General features: G+C 23.1%; 1 protein-coding gene across 2 annotated transcripts in view; it reads right to left on the bottom strand.

The window, feature by feature from the left end:
- The window catches only part of LOC129612636 (putative uncharacterized protein DDB_G0282133), an 89,187-nt gene that overhangs the window by 44,595 nt on the left and 20,055 nt on the right, over nucleotides 1–24,537 (bottom strand). The window lies entirely within an intron of this gene.

Genomic DNA, 24,537 nt, shown 5'->3' with positions numbered 1-24,537 from the left:
AATGCATTTAAACCACAGTCTATTTTCAACATGGGCCACAACAATTAATTACTTAAATCGTTCTATATTTATAGAATAATGCTTTTATAGTAGTTTTTTTTTTATTTTTAATTTTATTTTACGTGTTGCTGCACATGCAGTCGTATAGACATAAGTGTAGAAATATGTATGTATATAAGTTTATATGGGGACATATTAACATTTTTATAAATGCTTGTTGTATTGTACTCGCATGTGTAATTTTTGTTTTTTTTACTTTCGTAATATATATTTAATGTCCTGTTCCTGTCCTATAGAAGATATTAACTTAAAAAATTTCTATGTCAACCTTATAAGGTAGCACATTTACATATATATTTATACGGTATATAGTACGGTATATAGTACTTCGTTGCATTGTTAAATTATTGCTTGTCTTTGAAGGCGTATATTCGTTGTATAAGGATCGAAAATAGGAATATTATTGTATTATTACAGTATGACGTACTTATACAAATATAACATGTTTATTCACTAGAAACCTCAAAAGAAGAGAAATAAATGACAAATTAATTGCTTTGCTTTTAAAGTTTTGTTTTTTGTTCACAACAGTTTTTTGACATTTATATTTTTAGTGTTGCAGTTTGTGCTGCAATAATTTTCCTGAATTATAGAATTTTATCATTCCAAATGTTAAACTTTTTGTGAAACTCCAACAAACTTATCTTTAATTGCACTTCAACATGGAGAAAGTTTAAAGATTTTATACAAAATTTTGTTGTTCAAATTTAAATTAATAAACCTTTTCATAAACGCAGTGCAACGTGAAGTAGTGATAAATGTGCTATTTTCATCTTGATAAACAAATCTATTCTAAATTTTCGCAGTATAGTAAAGATATTATGAGTGTGTTAAGTCATGTGATCTGTTTTGATTTTACAGAAAAATTAATTGCAGAATTAAAAATGTGTTGTTATCATGCTATGTTTTTTCAGTAGTTCGTTTTGCAGTTGTTTTTTTGCATTATTGCATTTATGAAAATAACTATAATGCTGTTCTTAATTTCAATTTTAGCAAATTTAAATAAAGTTTGCTCAAATTTGAATTAAAGTCTTAAACAGATTGAAATGGTCATAAGACATACACACTTATTTTAAATTTCTTTAAATTTACTTTAAGTTTGTGTCACTTTTGATCGAAAATCGTCTTGTTTCTACCGAATTTACGAATTTTTTTATTTTATTTCACAATACTTATTTTTGTTTAAGTGAATATGTTTATATAGGAATTCATTCAATCGACTCTCTCGGTTTAATCTTGTCAGGGTATTACTCTATATATATGCAGGATGATTCTGAAAGGTAGACAACTCTCTTTACCCATTTTCCTAAAAGTTTTACCCATTTTCCATTCTGCTTCTCCCGAAATCGCCCAAATTATTAAGCTAATTATAAACACAAAAACAACTATGATCTAATTGTACCTGTAAAGCAACACTTCATTCCTCCTGTCATTTGTGATTAAATTATACTCAAATTCAACAATGATTTTTTCGGTTCCTTGATCAATTCCAATAGGGCATAATTGCTTTTACAGAAATATGAACAATTTGTAGAAGTATATACGAAACAAAATTTTATAGTTAGTATTGATTATGATATAAATTCTCCAGGTCTGAATATAAATACTTGACAATAGATAGTGCTGAGCGCTGTACTTCAAACTTTTGTTCCGGACTGAGTGCGAAATCTCAAGGGTGTCCGAGTTCCAGGGATTTTAAAGAATTTTTCATGAATGCTTTACTTATTCAAGTTTTTTTGGATTATTCCATTATGAAAAAGATCCATTATGAAAAAGATAGAAACTTGAAACAAACAGGCCTTACTAGGGCTTAAAATAAACATGTTGCTTGATTCTGAATTTTATGTATCTTCGGAATACAAATCATTCAAACTTTAGGGAAAATCAAATTTTTCCCTTGCTTTATTTTTTCAGCTTTTTCTAACTAGAAAATTTCGTAAGAAATTTTTTAAAACCATGAAATTTTTTACTATAGAATTTTTTCCTAGATTCTTAAACTTTAATTTAAGTACCCAAACATTAAAAATTTTTTTGTGGAAAAATTATTTTATAAAAATCTATAACAGCAATTATGTTTTATGTTATTCATCTATTCGAATTTTCACCTTATAAAATTATAATTAAGCACCATAAACACCGTCAATTAGCTTAAAATTATTGCCCTATTTTATTATTTTTTAAACTTTTATTACTTTACTATACTTATAATAATTTTAGTATAACAAATGGTTTGTCATACCTATTGAGTACAATTAATATTTTTTTTCATATTACAACTTAATTAATTTAAGTGCTTGTGAAAGTTTCGAAAACAACTATAAAAAAAACAGAAAAGAATTTATTTTACTTGTACACCTAATTTTTAAAAATCAGCAATAATTTGCATTCTTTTTTGAACCAATCTTATACATACAGAAATATTATTTTCGAATGCATATACATATATTGTACATTTAAATATGCATCAAAAAATTTCTGAAATAAATTAATAGTGTTAAACGACCTGAAACACTTTTTAATTTAAATTGATTATAGAAAAGCATATTTTGCTTCTCTAATATGCATGCACGCTATAACTCTCCAATATAAGAAAAAAAACTACCATCATATTAATGCAAAACTAACCGTATTCTAAATTAAATAGCTTATTAAAAACATAAAAAACAGAGAGAGAAAAACAAAAAAAAAAAAAACTACACCCACATACATGCCATGTGCATTTTTTTTTCTTCTCTATAATTCATATAACTGTATATAATTTAATAACAGATTTAAAACAAAAAAAAATATTAAAGAATAAATTACTTATCAAATGAAAAATCCGACATTTTAGGTGTAGTCGACAGAAAATGAAATAAAAAAAAAATTGCTATAATTACAGGCTAAGAAGTCCTTTTTTAGTAAATTTTCTCATTTAGCACATTGTTAATATTTTAATAATAAAAATTACAATAATATTAACAATTAAGTCTATGTTTTTTATGTATGTGTTGTAGAGAACTTTTTAGAACATGTGCAAACCCTCAAGTTCTAACCAAAAAAATTTCTTTTAATGAAAACAAAAAAAAAATCATAAAAATTATAATTAAAGTCTCGAATGAATATTAATTAATATTTTTGTTTTTTTTGAATTTTCTTTTGAAAAAATCATTAAATTTTAATAAAGAATAATAATTAATAAATGAATAATTAATTATTAATATCCCGCTAAAAAAAATTGTATCTAATTATACTAAAATAATTAAATCTTTCTAAATTTAGAATTTTTATTTTTTAATTAAATTTATGCACGGAATTTAAAGTTATAATATTAGAAATTAAACTATTCAAAACAAATTATTATAAAACTATATACAGTCGAATACCCTTAATTGCAACACGCATAAGCAAAACTCATTCGTACACATATCATACTCGTAGTTTTGTATAATTTCTTCAATTCCTCATTAAGAATTTGTAACACTTAACTGCAGCTTAACAATACAGAATTTTTATAAGCATGAAGATTTTTCTGGTTTTATCATTGTTTCATATACAAAATGTTTTACTTATAAGCACATACTTTTTTGCAAATTAAAAGATAAACGAGAAAAAAAATAGAGTTGACCTTGTCAACTCTGTGATACCCGTACGAATTTGTTATCCTATGTGCGAATAACTAATGTGCCATAACTAACTATAGGGCAGACTATGACTATAAGTTGCCGTATTACCATATTAATTTATGCAAAATTTCAGTACTATGTGTTTTTCAAAATACTGGTTGTGCCAAACTACTATTGAAGTTGTATGGCAGCTACCAGAAAGAGCCAAGAAATTTTAGCGAATTTTATCAAGCACATCGGCCCTACTAATATATTCACTTGTGTGAAATTTCAATATCACAGCTTTTATAGTTTCTGAGATATAGCCAAATAACTTTTGAAGTTGTATGGCAGGTACCAGAAGGAGCCAAGTAATTTCAACGACTTTTATGAGACACATTGGCCCTACTAATATATTCGTTTGTGTGAAATTTCAATATCATAACTTTTATAGTTTCTGAGATATAGCCAAATAACTTTTGAAGTTGTATGGCAGGTACCAGAAGGAGCCAAGTAATTTCAACGAATTTCATGGGACACATTGGCCCTAATAATATATTCGTTTGTGTGAAATTTCAATACCACAACTTTTATAGTTTCTGAGATATAGCCAAATAAATTTTGAAGTTGTATGGCAGCTACCCGAACCGGTACCCCGATCACGTCCAATTTAAATAGGGTTCTGGCACTTACTACAATAAATCATTTGTGAGAATTTGGTGAACTTAGCTCAATTAGTTTTTGAGTTATCGTTGGGACGGACGGACGGACGGACGGACGGACGGACAGACAAAGCTAAATCAACTCAGAATTTGACGCTGATCAAAAACATACACTTGAGTCTATATCTAACGCCGTTATTTCTTAACGTTACAAACGGTAAGGCAAATTTAGTATACCCTTCGAACATACGTTCGTACGGGTATAAAAAAAAATTGAGTAAGCCAACTAAGGTTTAAGATATAGAAAATGTAGAAATAAATTCAATTTTTTAACACATCTCTAATATGAACACACTTGTAATTTTCGTGCAAAATTAACCTAAATATTTAATTTTGAAAATATGAAATGGAAAAATGTCGATCAAAAAGACGTATAACGGTTTGATTGCACAGGCTCACATTCAAAAATATCACTTAGTACAAAATTAATGTACATACGTGCATATGTGTATGAACTTACATATTATATATTATGTATACATATGCACACAAAATTCTAAAATATACCTATCAAAAAATCTATGAATATTTTCAAAAACTTATGACTTTTATATGAGATCCCTTAAACGCGCTTTTATATATTTGTAAGTATGTGCTATAATTAAAATACATACGTGTATATGTATGTATATACATTTCAATCTTTTCGTTTATAAATAATTTATGCAAATTATGTTAGTCTATTTTTAGAACCGCTCCTATTGTTTCTTTACTAAAACCATATGCAAACATAAATATATGTATATGTGTATATGCCGTTTAATAAGGCAAGAATATTGATAAAATAATGCTAAAAACTTTTTCACCTCACTAAACAGGAAATTAACAATATTGATTTATATAAAACAACAAAAAATAAAAGAATATGAGAAAAGAAAAAGAAATTCAAAGGAGTTCGTTTACATAAGCTATATACAGCTACATGCTCGTATAATAAAAAGAAGATATAAAGGAAGATGTTGCAGTAAGTTTCAAATTACGAACTTTTCTACTTTTTTTTGTGATTTTTTTTTAGGGAGTAATTAATTTAATGTATACAAAAAAGGCACTTATAATATTCATAAAGTTTAAAAAAAAAAATAAATTTATCTTTGTAATTTAATCTTGCAAACACATTACGATTTCTGAACATGTGTTTGTGCATGAGCATATTTCCATATTGGGTCTCTTTAACTCTTTTAATAAACATTTAAATTTTGTGGTTTTTCATAAAAAAATACTGAATTTTTATTGTACTCGTATATGTGCAGCTGATTTGTTCCAACAGTGAAATAATTCAAAAAATACGGTTTCTGGGTTGTTTATACATAAATTAAGCTCTTAAAAAATTTCTCGTTTGCGCAAAAACATGAAAATTGTTGCTTACGATAAAATATGTAGAATAGTTCATATACTTGTAGAATACTTCTATGCCAACGCTTTTTAGTTTTCGATTGTGAATTACACTCGGCTTTAAATACTTTTAATTCCGTATATTTTTGAGTTGTGCCGTTATTCTTTCCAATGTGCCATATGTATTGTTTTTTGTGAAAAATGTTCACTCTTATAAGAGATTTTAAAGAGTATGGCGGGATGAAAAAGTTTAAATTTTAAAAAATTACGAAAATTATATAATTTTTATTAAATTCATTTTACATATTTACAGTTTGAGTAAATACGTGAAATAAATTAGAACGTATGCCAAATTTTTTGCTTGGATGATGAAAATATGAAAGTGTAAAATGACAACTCCCAAAAGTTTAAGTTCTTATTGAATTATAATATGGGAGAAGTTAAATTTATTATGAAATTCATTAAATTATAGAAAGTAATAGTGAATTTATTATACAAATACATACATTGAAATTGTCTCTACTCATTAGTCATTATTAATGAGAGCGTTTTTACACTCCCACAGGTTCTCATTTTATTTGTGATATAAAGATTTTGTAATATATGGGAATATTATTAGTTATATAGAAATTTTATTGTATTGACTTTGATAATTTCATTAAGACACATAAAATTTTGATAAGAACTTCGCCCATATCACAATTATTTGAAAGAATAAAAAAAAAAGATTGTCAACAATTTTACATACATATATACCTATTGAGAAAATATAAACAATTAATTTTAATTACATTCACGTAACCATTAATTTTAATTATCTATTTATTTTTGTTAAAGTTCTTTTATATAGAAACTAAAGTATTAAAAAAGTACCTTATAGAAATCAAAAGATTTTGACGTTTAGTGTTTTGGAAGTTAAAGAACGGACTTAAATTCCCTCAAGTATGATTTTTTTTTTTGTTGTTTATCAATAAAAAAATCATTTGAACAGGTTAGCCATTAAAGTTATAGCATATAATGGTGTTTATTGCTATGAGTATATGAGTTTGTACATAATAAAATGAAAATTAAAAACAAAGGGAAACACTCTATGTATATAGTAAAATGCATGTATGTACACACAGGTAGTAAATACAAGTAGTGCAAGAATAACAATAGCTTTCTAAGCAGTTATTTTTAATTACCGTCCTAATATTTTTTAAAGGGGTAAGGTAAGTGTAGCTAATACTGACAGTGGCGGTAATACTGACATATATGAGGTTTTTTATAATTATTAAGAGATTTTCTCTATACAACATATATATATTTTTTTATTTCTAGATTAATTCAAATTATCGCAATACTTCCTTTTATTTAGTTTTGAAATAACTCCAAAATATTGAACATAAATCAGTTTTGTTTCCATAGACATAGCAAAAGTGGGTTGCATTGGAGAATTTCTTATACTTTTTGCTTAATTTTTCCGATTTTGTTTTTATTGTTTTTTGACTTATTTGAGGGTTAAAAATATATGTATTTATATTAAATTAAATATTTTGATTATTTTTTATCTTATTTTATAAGTAATTCGAAGTAAAAACGTTAAATAAATAAGAATTTTAACAAATAATTTCTATCAGTATTAGGAACATCTAAAATTCGACCCTGCTTCTATTACTGACATATGTGTCAGTAATACGTCAAAAATCCGTATTTTTATAAATGCCGTCATTTTTAAAATATTTAAATTTTTATTTTCGTATTTATTTAATTAAAATCAAATTTGAATTTTCTTTCTTATGTCCGAATTCTGACACTAAGAATTTACTACAGGTTCGGAGTATTTTAGCTTTAAAAACTGGTGTCAGTAATACGATCTAAAGAGGGTCAATATTATGAACAAAATTATGTCAGTATAAAGTTTTAATTTTGATATTCATTTTAATTAATTAAAATAATTTCTTTATACTTTAAAATTGTTTAAACTATTTCTGTCGAATGAAAATCGATTACATTTGTGAAAACTTATATCTGACTACGACCTTTTTACCTTTTTAATAGTGATATTCGTCTAACAAATTGTGTGTCAATATTGTATACAATACTGTCAATAAAACAGTACAATTCGCTTTCTAAAAAAATGCTTTGAAATTACTGTAAACGTTAACGTCATAACAAATATCACAACGGAAATGGTTCTCTTTAAATAAGAAAAGGAGTCCTTTTTAATAACCCGAAATGTTGTTCCAAAAATTAAGAATGGGTTGCTCTCGTTACGTACTTAATACATAAATAGTCTTTGTTAAAGCAAAAAGCAGCTTTAGAATAGGCTTATTAGCAGCTTTAGAATATATTGATATGATTTCTTATAATTTCGTGTGATTGGTACATCATATTTTAGGTATTATTTATAAGAATACATCTGTAGCAAATATTACTTATAATACTTTATAAAAAATTATATAATTTCGAATTAGATTTTCATAAATATCTTTTAAAAATTTTTATTTATTCATTGTTGCATATTAAGACTACTAGCAAAAGTACATTCTACAGTAATAATAAATTCAAATCAGCTGAATTTCACATATTTTTACCTTTAATTCAATAAAAAATATGTTTTTTATTTTTGTTTGAATTATAATATGATAAATTTTTAATTTTTTTTTTAAATAAAATGAAATATCCGTAGAAATCCAAATTATTATTCCATTTTTATTGAATATTATCATTTTAACCATTTTAAACCATTATTCATATATAGAATATGGATTACAGCATATAAAATTACATTGTCAGTATTAGGAACACAAACTGTCAGTAATAGACACAAACATTTGCGGTTATGTCAATATTAGGAACATTTTTTCTTTTCGTCTATAATCGAAAAATTATGAATTAAAAAATATTTTGATTAAATAATTTTATAAAAAACATTATTCTCAATTATCCAAATTATTCAAAAAATCGAAAATGCGATCATTTATTGTGTCCCACATATAAAATATCTCACGCCAAAGTTGAATTTGTTGCGAAATATGTCAGTAATAGGGACACTTACCTTATATAATAAATTTTAAATTAGTTTACGTGGCAATATTTTCACTTCCTATTTTTAACTTAAATATATTACACCTATAAATACATTAACGAATGTACATATTCACATATTATGTATATATATAAATTTATTACTTTCTTTAGAAGTACATATAGTTGTGCTTGTGTATACAAGAAAGTATATATGTAATAGGTGTAATATACATATAAAGATACCAAATGATAGCTTAAAGCCATTAATCATAAGTTCACAACAGCTAATGACCTAATTTTTAATTTTGCTATATTTTACAAATTGTATATTGTATATACGCATATATGTATGTATGTACATATTATTTATATAAATGTAAAATAAGTTTACAAGTATAATAATATTAAGGGCTATATAGCAAAAAATTTTTAATTCTTAATTTATTTATAAACATTACGTATGTATATACAAAAATATAAATAAAGTAATCAATACTATATACATATGTATAAGAAAACATAACAAAGCAGGAAGAAGTAAAACTATATATACACAATAAGAATATTATACATATGTACATAATATGTATTGTAGTATGTATAACATACATAATATAAATTTATTTAATGTAATTTCTGGATAATAAGAAAAGAAATGCAATCGTATACATATATTTCAGAAGTTTGTTATATGGAATACAAGTATGCACATAGATTTGGTATATATCACAACCCAATCCCTCTTTATATTACAAACCAGACCATTATACCTATCTACTTTAATTAAATAGCATTATACCATAAAGTCATTGCAATATTTGAAATCAATGTATATGTATGTATGTATGTGTGTACTATATAATATATCGCAAATAAGGAAGGTATAAGCAAGTAAAATGTAATTAAAAAGTGAACTTCTATACATGCTATTCCATATATACCCTATTGTTGTTGTAATAAAATATAGAGAAAAATATTATTTTATTGGAAAAATTACAGAATAACCGCTCTCTACACAATAACAATAACAATAAAATAAGAAAAAAAAAACCTTCAAATAATTTGAACAATAATTTAATTTAAAAAAAAAAAAATTGGAAAATAACAAAACGCGAAAAAGAATTGAATTTAAAGTTAAAAAGGGATTTGAAAAAAAAAAAAAAGAGAAAAAATTGATTTTTTGTTTTTATTTTGTTTTTCTTCCAACATCACGTATAAAATTTCTTTTCAATTGTAATACACTCTATAAGTGAAATAATCATTTTCCCTCCTCATAATAAAATACATAATGTACTTAGTACTTGAGCTTATATATTCTTTGACTTCTTATTATATTCTGTGTTGTTGTGTAAAGCTGGCGCTAATTGTACTCTTTGGTAAAAGTAAAGGTGTGCTTAATATTATTTATAAAAAAAAAACAAAAAACAGCGGTATAACAGAATATAAAAATAACAATAATAACAAAATAAAAAAAAATATATATTTTAACTGTAAACGTAGACCGCAAAAAATTTACTTTACTTAAAATATTTTTAGACGAAATCGGACGTTTCGGCGATTCGATTCCACTTCATTTGTAAAATTTTCTTGTTTTTTTTTCAATTTTATTTTAAAACGTTGTATAATAATTTTTCTTTAATACACTTATTTGAATTCGAGGCATGAAAAACCAAAAATAATAATATTATAATAGGTAAATGTATGTATAGTTGATTGTAGGTATGTAAATATATATGGAATGGAAGTACATTTAAAGAATACTGATGGATGGATGGATAGATGGTTGGATGAGTAATCTATTTGAAAGTATAATTAAAGAATCATTTTTGGAAGAAATAAAAATAACAATGATATAAAAACAAAAAATATAAAATCCGCATAAAATTAAAAAAAAATATTTTGTAAAAAATAAAGTTTAATAATCGATATTTTTAAATTTTTTTTTTGTTGAGTTAGTTTACTACTCATACATGGCTTGCTATATACTTACATAATTTAAGTATGTATGTACGAAAAGGTTATAATAAAACTTATGACTTAAATTTGTTTTTAAGCTCTTCTTTTGTTTTTGTGAATGTTTCTTGTGTACTACATAAATCAAAATACAGTAGCATCTACAAAATATGTATGTGATTTATTTGCTTTGCTACTACTGTTTAGAGCTGTCCATAATGTATACATTAATGGTCTTCACAATGGAAATAAATAAACAATGTAAAGTTAATGTAAACGTTTACGTAAGAAAGATTTTCTTTGATTTTATTTTACATCGATTTACAATTACGTGAGGACGCTTATTGTGTTATTTGATATTTAAACTAAAATAACAAATAAATTATTGAATTGTATGTTAAAATTTCCCAAACCTTTATGATATCCCACAAAAATTTCAGTTTTTCAGAATGTCCAAGATTTCATCCAATAAAAAATTGCATATTTATTTACTTAATTCCAATTTTAGAGTACAATTGGAAGTAAAGAGGGGTTGTTTCATATAGGTTTGTCGTTCTCAAACTCAAAAGTACATGCAATTAAGATGTTTCTGTTCTTTTATACAAAAAATGGTTCAAATCGAAGTAAAATAGAATTTTTTTATAATTTTAAAATTAAAATGAAATTGACACAAAAAACAATGGTGTATCTTAAATTTGAAAAATATACACTGAACGGCGACACTATTTAAAAATATATAAGAAACATACATGCATACATACATGCATTCACAAGTAGTTTTCGCTCATTAAAATTAACGAAAATTTGCGAATTTGGCACATTATTTTTTCCTCAAAGGTTTATATAATATTGTTAGATTTTAAATTACTACCCATCTTTATACAAAATAGCTATATATGTATATATACATATAATAGAATTATGAGTGTAATTATTATGAGTACCTATTATTTTAATCTCGGTTAACGAGAAAAAGAAAAGCGATTTTCGCTGTAAAAGAGAGTTAGATAATATACGAATGTATACCATAAGTAACGGTACATAAAATAATTTATTCGAAAAGTCTAAAAATAAAAATTTTGGCTAAAATTGTGTGTGTGTTTTAGTTCATTAATCTAAAAGTGTATTCAATGTAAATGCTTAAAGAAATATTAAAGCTTAAAAGATGCCAAACTATTATTTAAAGTATAAATAAAATTTTATTTTAAATTATTAGAGTGTATTTTAAGAAGAAGACTTTACTGTTTATTTTATAATTAAAAATATGATTCATTTTTTTTTTTTTTTTTTTTTTAATTTTTAATTAACGTAACCATTAACGTGTTTTTAACATGAGTAAAAGAAAAAAAAATGTAATAATCATTAGCGATTATTTCTGGAATATTTCTTGAACTTTGGATTAAATCTGAGTATAGCTGCATACATAAACATACATATATACAATTAATATTAATGTGTGTGTGTATATATTTATTCATAGTGCCTGTAAGCTATGTACAATGCTTATATGTACATATACATATATGTATGTAATATATTTTTTAATATTATTTCAGTTCGAATTGGTATTTATTTTATGATCTATTGTGTTGGCTTTCATATTTTCCATAACTAAATTTGTAATCCAAAGACAAAATATATCATATGTGCATAAGTATGTATGTATGTACATAATTACAGACACAATACACATGTATAACATATGTATGTATATTCAAACGAAATATAAAATGATTGCAAAAGGAATTAACATTTAACATTATTAATAAATTAAATTGTTTGAGCAATGTGTATGACTACTTAAAATAAAAATTAAAAAAAAAAAATAATATTAAGAAAAATATTACAATTATTAATAAAGAAAAAAAAAATTCGAATTATGTTTTTTCAAATAAATAATTTCAAATTAAAATTGGACTCTTTTCTGCTTTTGAATTTTAGATTTTGTATGAAAACCATATTTAAATAAATAAATAGGAGCCTTCTCTATACTGAATATAAAAAATTAAAATGAATTAGGAATATTGAGGGTGTGATGACGATTTGATCATCTTTCAGAAAACAAAAAAATTAATTAATGATTATTTTGTAAAACAATAATGAAAGAATAATAGAAATCATGCTATTATTTTTAGAATCAAAAGCCAAATATAAATATAAGAATGAGAACCACATAAAAAGTCATTTACGCAATAAAATTCTAAAGAAAAGGGGAACCATACATAATAAATTTTTTTTTAAAAGGGATATACGTATGAACATAATCGACATTGTATATGTATGTATGTGCATAATAAGATATGAGGGAGAAAGTGAGGAGACATTTTAAAAAGTCCAAATAAAGAAAAGAAAATAATCACAATATAAATTAGTCAATTCATACTTACATACATATACATTATGTTTATATGTGTACATAATTTATAAACAATATGTAGGTCTTTCCTTTTGTTAGATTTGATTATGGCTTTGTTATAAATAAAATGTTGCTTTATATTTATAATTAAAAATTGGGGACAAAATTTTTTCAATCGATTGAATTATCGATTATTGAAGAATTTATTTATATCGAATTATCGATAATATTATGTTTGGATAAATTTTTAAGAGTATAATAAAATTTCTATTATGGTTCTTTAATCAGTTTTAAGTTCATTTTATAATAGGATTTGAAATTTTTTAATATGATAAAATTAAGATCAGGAAATAATAGCTATACCATACATATAAAAATAGAAATGTATGACTAATTGATTATTTTAATTAAAAAATGTTTATGAAAAAATTCTAAATTTTATTTTTTAAATTTCATTTTAAATTTCAAATTTTTCTGAGCTTTTTATAATTTGATATCGGATAACACTTCGATGTATAATTTGTAGCTAAATATCAATAACCTTAAATATTTAATATAAAACTATACGGTAGGCTCGTCACCTACCTAGACAACTCAATGACGTAAGAAACTGGTTCATGGCTATCTACAATATCGTGTACTAGCCCTATGCTCCTCTAAGGAGTCAAGAAGGAATAAAAAAAAATTCGTTTATTAAAAATAATTTTGCTAGTGCAAAAAAAAATGATTCAAAACTTGTATCTCCGAAAACATAAATAATAACGATTGATTTTTTTTCCAAATTCAAATGAAAAAAAAAACACCATTTTAAAATTTTCCTTAGTTTTTCTCTGAATAATTTAAAAAATAAACTCTTAGAAGAGAAACCCCTTGATATGAAACTGTTGTTAAAAATATGTTTATATATATTAGACTTTTTAGAATATATAAGCCGTCTTCCTAAGCATAAATATAGTCAAGCATAAATATAGTTGTTCTACATCGTCTAGTTTTTACTATAGTACTTATGTACTATAAAATTATTGCGACAGTAACTTTTGTATTCAGTAATATCAACGTAATATCGTAACGCTGTAATTTTAGGAGCTAAAAATTTTTGTTTAGAATTTTGATATTCACACATTTCTGATTCAAAATGTAAACTTTAAATTTCACATTGTTCTTTCAATTTGGACTAGAACAAATAATACCGCTAATACGAAAAAAATTTTTTACCTTATTTATTCGATTTTTCGGATTTACGTCTCATCAAAAGTAATTTATTAGTAATCTTTTATAAATAATCTTTTTTTCTTTCAATCTTGACTATTAGTAAGTCGAGTTTCCAGGATTTTGCTATTAAATCTTAAATCTTATATTGAGTCCAAACAGATAAATTGTAACCACTCTAGTATTTTATTACCTACATATATAGAAATATTTTCAATAAAAAAGTACTACACTTAACATAATTTTTACAATTTTTCTAAAAAAATGTTGTGAGTTTTCAATAATGTAATTTTATTTACCCTACCGTAGTTTGACAACAGTTTTTTTAACATTAATGAAGACTACGATAGTAATATTGAATTTGTTATTGGATTTTAGTCAAATAAATAAGAAAATTTTTACTATGTAATAGAATAGGTTAATTAATCTTCTATTCTATTCTATATTTTAATAAATAATTAAATATTTCAATGTAAGTTCGATTTGATTTGTTTATGACATATGTATATTTAAAATTTTAAAAATTAAATGACAATAGCAAAAATTTTTTGAAATATTTTAATTTCAAATAAAAAATTTTAATTGATCGCTAAAAATTGTATTTATTCAAATTTTTTATTTTTATTCTAGATCATTCAACTTTTTAATTAATAAATTGCAAAAAAAAATTTTTCTTCAACTTTAATTTACTGTAACTTTGGTATACCTACACGTCATTTCGAAATTCGAACAAACAAAAAAAAAGTTCATTGTTTTAAAAATTATGTAAATTAAATGTTTTTTTTTTTCTGTTTCAGAGACATTATTATCTAAACTTTGACTAAATTTTTAATTAAAGTTTACATTTAACAATCATACACAAAATAAGGCTGACTGACTATAATAAAGAGAGAGAAAAAAAAGGAATAAAATGATGTGATGAAATCGCAATATTTTTATACATAAATGGTAAAACAAGTGACAAGACAGCAACACACATTTTTATTCCCATTATATTGGTAATCTCACTAAAAAAAAAATTTATTCATTAAATTTTCTCGTTTGTTTTAGTACCTACGGATGTAGTAGTGTTTACAATCTGTTGTTTGCCAAATGTATACTTGAATATTCGAAATGAGAAAAAAAAAATTTAAAGGAAATTGCCGAAAAAATAATACAATAACGTCATAGTACAAACATACACAAAATGTTCATGAAATATTTTTATGTTTGTTCAATATGCTGCAATTAGAATGAATAAATTTTTGGAAAAAAAAAATTTCTTTTTTTATTTTTCAATAAAAGTAAATATGTACGTTCATTTGACAAAATTTAATACTTGTTTTTCTGGAGCCAATAAATTTCTTTGTATAAATATCGTTCGATCACAATATAAAAATTGAAGAAGAAAAAAAAACGATAATAATTCTTTAAAGCAAATTTCTTTAATGTACATATGTATGTACATTATTTTACATAAGTATTTCGAATAAAAGGATTTTGTATTAAAAATACAAACCTGCACTTTATGGTAAAAAAATTTTTTAATATTCTGAATTTCGAGAAAAACAAATCTGTAAAATGCAGTAAAATTTCCATAAAACAAACGAACCATATGTGTACCGATAATATAATAAATTTCTCTATATTTAATGAACAATTATTATTGTGGCGTTAGCAAATTTAAAATTTCGTTTAATGTTCTATTCTTCTATTCATTGAAATTTTCCGTAATAACGAAGAAAATATTTGGATTAAGGTGGTTTAATATATGGAAGTTTTACTGTATTATCATTATAATTTTTTTTATTTGTACAAATTTCAAATTTTAAATAAGTTTGTACAAAGAAATCGATTCGAATTTAATGTACAAAATTTGTAAAATTACACACAGAAGTCACAATAAAAGAGGCATTTCAAATTCATTCATTTTTTCAAACTTTAAAAAGTTCAATTTAAATAAAAATGAGCTTTTTTAATTAATTTTTATTGAAAAAATAATATTTAATGATTTTTTAAAAATTTCTAAAGAATTTTTCGAAATATTTGTTTTGTTCTGTGGGCGCTTGTTTATAAAACTTTTTCAAAACCTTACACAACAAAACTTCTAGTTATAGCTTCCAAAAATTTTGGAAATGCTTTATAAACTCTGTAAAGTCCAGGAACTACAATTACAGGCAATTTATTTCTTCTGCCATAAAGAAAATTAAATACACTTTAAGTCTGTAGAAGTGATTTTTTAAATTTACCGTTATCTGATTTTCGCAAATTTTTTGCCCCCTTGATAGGAGTCAATAAATATTATATTTTACTAGAATAACATTTCATTATTTTTTTCTGAAATATTTATTTTAAGTTTTATTGCCCCTAAAAGTTTGCAAATGTAAATATGTCCCATTTAAATAATTTCTTACATGGTCTGCCAAAATTATATTATATGCTTTCTTATATTATTCGAATTATTACTCCCAAATTTAGGAAATTTTCATTATAGCTAATTATTAATACAATATTATTATTGCCAAAAAGTTTTTTTTTCAATCATATTTTTGAAGGAATTAGGGAATTGATTTTAAAATGAGATCATATAAGACTCGATTTCGAAAAAAAAAAATTAAATAATATTCAGCAAATTTACTTAAAACAAAGCAATTAATTGAAAATAAATGGAAAATACGAAGGTTAATTAATTATATTTAAAAAAAAACTCAATATTCAATTATTTTTTATTACTAATTTGATTCTAAGAGTACTTAATTGCAACTACACTTTAAAATTAATTTGAATTATAAAAAAAAAATTATAATTTGATTGTTTACAAATTTCTTCAATGAAATTTTTGTTTTACGATCCATTGACTGTAATGGTTCTTGTTTTTTAATTACTTTGTTTAAATAATATGAAATTTTTAATAATTTACGGTGATTTAAAAATGAATTATTAATTTTTTTTCATTAAATGAATCATTTTAATAAATTTTTAAAGTTTTTATGCTTAATAATATTTAATTGCATATAGTGATAAATGTGACTCATCACATATACGAATTTAAATTTATATTTCAACGCACATATACAGTTACACAAAATCTAGTGTGATTTTGTGAAAACGTTAAAAACCGGTCCATTCCTTTGCTTTAAGATCTTATAAAACTTTTATATTGTTTGGTATTCCCCTATTTCCTCGGTAATAGGAAAATTTAATGAAAATTGAAAACTTTTAAGTGATTTTAATTTTTAATGTATACTAAGTAATTTATTATTGAATATTATACATAAAAAACAGTATTTATAATTTAAGCCAGACTTTTCTAGTAATTGAACTACATATATGAATGTACATTGTGACTGAATAGAGTATATTATAAGAAGATTTATAAATTATTCAATTGGTACAATATTCGTTGCCGAACTTTTGTTTGAAGATCATTTAATTTATTATAGAACAAGAAACATATGTACGCATACAGAAGTAGCTTAATACAACCATTCCAGATTAAGGATCACACTAATTTAACACATTTTCTAGCTACCACAACAGTTTATCAATTTATCTCATATAATATCTACTTTATCGCATTTCAATGACCAAGTCCAATTTTTCAGTGACTTAGTTAATTTTAATTGAAAAGAGGAAAAGTGAATGTTATTAAACAAAATATATAGAAAATTAACTTGGAGTTTTGAAAATTATTCCATTTCTTTTTTATGTTGAACTTCAGATCAACTATTTGGCTTTGTAAAAGACTTTTGATGAATGAATTTTATTGTCTAATTGCAGTTGCAAATGAAAATCTTCCACTTTTTCTTTAATTTCATTAGAAATATATATAATTTTTTTTTTTGGTTTTTGCTATTGAAAAATAACGTTATATAAATAAATAATTTCTTATCTTATTTAAAATTTCAGCAAAAATTTATTTGACCAATTTTCCAATGAATGTTATGCAAGTTATGATAAAATAGTAAATTACAATTTCTAATTCACATATATTATAAGTAAGTATATTACAGTTAAAATTAACATTTATTGTATATTATATAGCTCTACAATTATATAAGCAATATAAAAGGAATCACTCGTAATATACTCTATGACTCATAAAAAAAACATAATAGAAATGAATAATTTAAAAGTTGGGTTGTGCTGTCCTGTTAAAAATCGATTTTATTTTTTTTTTTTTTTTATCTCTCCTCTTATTTAAACTCTATTCCTTACAAACTTTTATTTAAGAATATTTTTATAAAATTTTTCAATATAAAATTTTTTAAGTACATATTTCAAATTTGAAACTAAGTGTACTTGAGCTGGATTCGATGACCTAAACATAATGCAGGTGAATAAAATAAATTAATAATTTTCAATAGAATAATTTTTAGTTTAAGTTTATAGAATAAAATTGCTATTTTATTTGTGTTGTTCGTTAATCTTGATATAAATTTTTAATTAGTAATAAGTACTCTACACTTAGATATAGGTAAATATTGTTATTTTGTATTTGCAAGGTATGATTGTAATAAATTCGACAAACCCTTAAAATTTTTACTTATATATTTTTATTTTTTTATATCTTTTTTTATTTAAGAAAATAATTTTAATTATCATTGTTCGAATCTCTACATGTATATAGCTAGTTTCTTTGAATTTGCTTTTTTTTATGATCATAAAGAAATTTATATATGTTCGTACATACATGTATGTAAGTATATTTTGTATAAGAAATATATATATATATGCATTATATAAATTTTTATTTTTACATTTTTATATATTATATACATGAAAGTACATGTATAAGTATATATTTTTATATAAGTACATATAAAATTTCTTTTATTCTACAAGTGTAATAATGTTATTCTCTTTTGCAAATAAACACTCCCTTTTTAATAAAAAAATATTAAAATAATATAATATGTAAGGTATATTATGTATTTACATGTACGTCTAGGTTTATTGTACAATATTATATATATATATGTATGTACATCTATTAAATATTAGAGTATATCTGCATGTACTCATATTTTCGCAGAAATTTTAATGATATCCAATATAATATGTATGATATCGTGTAGATATACCAAGCAAAATGAATGTATACACATATTATATACACAAATATATCTATTTACTAGTATAGATACAGAAAATATTACTTATATACATAAGTATAATATGTATGTATGTATATATAAAATTGCATAAAAATTATTTTATTATCTTTTTTTTGTCTTTTTTCTCTTATAATGCATGACATTAAGTTGATGTTATAATATACTTATAAGGAGAGAAGGGCGGGGGGATTACATATTATTTTTTAATAAGCTTTTCTATTTCAATATATGTTTATATACTTTTACCAATATAAATTCCAATAATGATGAATTATTATGAAAAAAAAAAACAGGGAAAACAAAAAGGAATCCCCTGAATAACATTTATATTTTAGAGTAAGGTTAATGTTCTTAAACCTTTTTTTAATAATCATATTTTATTATCTTAAGATTTTTCATCTAACCCAGTTGCATACAAAATTTCTCTATCTCTCTTTCTCCTCCTCTCAATATTTTCTCTTATCTCAAAAAAGAGCTTTTCTTTCATCTGTATCATCATTTTTATGTACATACATACAAAATTATTTTTTTTTATTTTTCTGTACATAAAGGTGAGATTTTTCTCAATTTATGTACAAAATATTATGTATACATTTTATATTATACGAGTATAAATTAATGTTATGTACTTAAACTTATATAGAGAAGAGAAGTGTTCTTAAGGATTTCCCTTTTTTAAGGATTTCGAAAAAAAAAGCTCTTATATTTTCCTTTAATTTTTTGTTTTTGTTTTTTCTGCTTCAATATCCTTTAAGTTCTTTTGTTTAATGTTTTGCAGGATAATTGTGCACTCATAAAATAATTATTGCAATTTTAATTGTAATATTTTTGTTCTGTTGATTTTAATTAATTTAACAATTTTTTTGTCTGTCCTTTCAAAAACTAAAATTTTTTTTTGGTTTCCTTTACAGAAAATCAGAAAAATCGAAAATTTAATAAATATAATAACCATTAAATTTAAATTTATTTTCAATTTGTTGTACATGACTGCAAAATAAAATCTGAATTTTTTCAATTTTCAAATTATTTTTCTTTTTTAAATTTTTTTTGCAAATATGCGCCTACATGTATCTCGGTAATCACATCATTTAAAAAAAAAAAAAAGATTGTGTGTGTATGTATGTATGTAGGAACACATCATATCCTTTATGTATCTGTTTTCTTTCTTTTATAATTTTTGTTATTCAAAAAAATTTTTAATTAAATTTGCATATTTTTTTGCTTTCAAAAAATTCAATATAAAAAAAATATTAATAAATTAAATAAAGCAGAAAATATAAGCACATACATACTTGTGTGTATATAATAATTTTAAGTAAACTGTGATTCATTGAAAAAATTTCATTATACGAGTAATAACACCCCCACACAACTCCTTTCAATGAAATAAAATAACAAATCAAAATTAAAAGAAATTTTCCATATGGATATAAAAATTAAATAAATAAAACAAAAAACACCGAAATCTTCTCCGAAAATTGAATGAGAAAAACAAAATATATTGAAAATATTTTCATGATTTTAATTTGAGAATAAATTATTATTATTATTATAATTTTAATAATCAAAATTTAAAATTCTTGTTGTTCGGAATTAATTTTTTTTTTGGTATGTATACATACTTTTTGTGCATCAATTTAACTCAGATACTGCACGTAATACCTCTAAGTGTATTATTTGGCTGCTAGAAAATTATGTATGTATATGCATATTTTGCAGGTGAACATGCATATGTATGTATAACAGTTTTGGTATGTATAACAGTTTATATAACATGTATTCCATAAATATTATAATATTTTTGTATGCAGTTTGTGTAAGTATGTATGTATATAAAATTAAATAATTATAAAATGATTCACGAACACAAAATTTTTATTCAAAAATTGAACTAGATTTCGAAATACAATTGGTGCAAAAAATTGTTTTTTGCTCATTGTTAACAAAAAATTATTCAAAAAAAAAAGTTTTTAACTTAGCGTAGAAATTGTAAACACAACGTTTTTAGAGGAGAAACTTCTTATTTTATAATTAAATTTGACGTATTGTTTAGCATGACGTATTTCAAATTTCTATTCTATTGACATTGAATAGAACGTCATAAGTACAAATAACGTACATATATGTGGAAGTTATGAGTGAATTTTAAACTTCTTGACAATCAGTTAAAATAAAAGAAATTTAGTAATTACTCTCTTATATTGAAAAAGAGTAATATTTAAATATAAAAGAGAAATTTAATATTCCCGTTTTGAACAAAAACAGCTGGTACTTGAAATTAAGGGGAGTTTAAGAAATTGGGTAGAAATAATCGTATAATATTTTAGAACAAAACGATTATTTTTGTATAATCGCCAATATAAATAAAACTTATATCATTTTTGATAACATCACGATAATAGATCTAATAAATTTCTTTCCCAGTTGAAGGTTTTATAACTAAAATCATACTTGTATAAATTTTACAAAATTAATTCGTAATTGTAACTGTAACAGTTCATTAACCTTTCTTATTCAATGGTTGAAATATTTTGTAGAAATTCAATTAATTTTTTTTTGTAACTATGAACATTTTCTTTGCTCTTTTCTTTTAATTTTCTAATATTAAAAATTATTGCGAATTTTTTTTGGATTATTCGCGAAAATCTAATTTGACCTTCAAAAATTTTATTGTATTGGTTCAGATAATTTTATTTATTTTTGCTTATTTTTCAATTTTTTTTTTTAAATTTAAGAAAATAATTTCTTTGCTTCTCACTTAATATAATTTTCACATTCATTATTCATAACATTTGCCAGCAAATGGTTAAAAATTAAAGAACTTGTGTATGTACGTAGGTATGTGTTTAACAGAAGCAAAAAAAAAAAAATAAATTTGCTAATACTTTTTTTTATGTTTTACCTTCTTCTTTTGTTTTAATTTTTTCGAAAATTAAAACTGGTAAAACTAAAGTGAAAATGAGCAAAAAAAGAAAAACAAAAAAACGCAAAGTGGAAGATATTAAAAAACTAAATTGGATCGTTCCAAATCGTTCCAAAGTACATTTGTAATATCGCAGCTTATAATTCTGCTTGTACAACAATATTATATATATATATATGTATATATATACATATATAAATCATATAGTGTAAATTATCTGTATGAATGTTTGTGGAAGTGTAGCTTCTGTAGTCACATCGATTTTTTTTTTCTTTAAAAAAAAAACAAAAGAGATTGTAGAAAAACCGAAAACTATAGAAGAAAAAATTTGATTATTATAGTTAAAAATTATGAAAATGAAAATTGAAGCGAAAAGTAAAGTAGAAAAGTTCAAACACTTGAAAACTCAACTCTTACAATATGCTTAAATCAGTGTTTCTCACTCTCACGGTCATATTGCAATTTTAATTAAACACAAAGTCAACTTGAAAAATGCAATAAGAAACTATTGCAGTTGTTCGAACTTTAATAATTTTTGACTTCACTAATTTTTAATATCTGACATAAGTGGTATGATAAGGGGCACGAAAATTTTAAAGAAAGTATGATAAAATTTCAGAAAGATATTCAGTTTAAATCAAAGCAGATAGCATTGAATTTATTATACAAATAGTGTTGAATTGAATACTTGTGCCATATCAAAATTGAACTAATTGATTGGAGCCTTTATTAAAATAATTAATCTTTTCAATTTTCGTAAATTTATAATGTAATATCTTTGCACCTCATTTTAAATTATGAATCTCATCATTTTATTTTTTATTTCTCAAGTACATTCATTTACACACATTTGAATTTGTGAATTTCAAAAATATTTGAAATAAGTTCGAAATAGAGTAATTGTCAATGCCAAACTATGTTTGATTTAAAGAGATTGATTTTTTTTTACAGAAGCCCTGTTTAAATTAATTATTCATATATATAAAATTTATAAATATATTTTTATAAATTTTGCCATATAACAGAAATTTTCATAAACACAATAAATACTGCAAAGCAATAACTTTTAAAAGCAATACTGCAAAAACATAACGTATTTTTAACTATTCTATAAAACCAAAACAGAGCTCAATGATTTCTTTGAGCTACTTACACTAATTTCGGTATATTACGAAAAATTAATTATGTTTATGAAAAAATTAGACTAGCAACATTTGTTTATGAAAAAAATAACTTTTACATACTACGTTTATGAAAAGGTCTAATATTATTATGAAGAAATTGTTATTTAACGAAAGATATATTAATGACATAGGATTTTCGACAATTCGGTTCTAAATTAGAACTTAAATGTTGGAAAGACATAGTACACATCTGTATGTACAAGCTATATATTTCTCTTTTTGAGAAAATAGATAAATAAATAAATATTATAAAGCGTGTTCGATAAATTTCTGCTATGGAGAAAAAAAGTCAAAGTTTTACAAATTTTTAAAAGTTGCAAACATATATTTTAAAAATGAGTTGTCGAATATTAAAATGGTTATAAATCTGAAAAATTAAAAATATTTTGATTTCTAGATGTGAAATTATGCAAAAAGATATTATATATGTATTGTTTAAATTTAGGTTAGAACTTTAAGTGCATGTCTGAACTCATCACAAATCACCGCAAACAAAATAATCAACTTGTCATTTTGAGAACCACTGTATAATAGGTACAAAAATATGAGTAAGTATGTATGTATATCTATAAAATATATTATCTTAAAAACTATTTCAATATCGTTTTAAAATTTTGTGGTAACTTAATAAAAAAAAAAACAAAGAAAAATAAGAAAAAAAAAATTGTGAAAAAATTTGCAGCAATTCAAGCATAGCAATAAAATAAAGAAAAATAGAGAAAAATAAAGAAAAGGAAAGAAGAGTAAAGAAAATTTTTTAAATTTTACAACTTCATTTTCGAATACGTTTTTTGTAACTTTTATATTTTATGTGTATTTTTGTATGTATAGTTTGAATACTTTATACCATCTTTTATTCTGTTCTAAAGAAATATGAAAAGAAATTGAAGTTTTTCTTAAAAAAATTTTTTTCAAGTTTTAATTAAGTAAGAAAAATTTTTTTTTTAATAATTTTGCTGTTTTTGCTCATAACCATAAGTACACGTAAAACAACGGAACGAGCGAATTATGAGTTGAGGTTAGTTTCGTTTTCTTTTTTCTTTTCGTTATTTCATTTCATATTTTCTCAAACTTAAAAAATTTTTAAATATAATAAGAATGAATTT

This window comes from Condylostylus longicornis, unplaced genomic scaffold (genome assembly GCF_029603195.1).
Source record: "Condylostylus longicornis isolate FDR11 unplaced genomic scaffold, ASM2960319v2 ptg000004l, whole genome shotgun sequence".
Classification (NCBI taxonomy): domain Eukaryota; kingdom Metazoa; phylum Arthropoda; class Insecta; order Diptera; family Dolichopodidae; genus Condylostylus; species Condylostylus longicornis.
The sequence above is the reverse complement of the archived record's forward strand: the minus strand, read 5'-3'. Positions and strand labels throughout refer to the sequence as shown.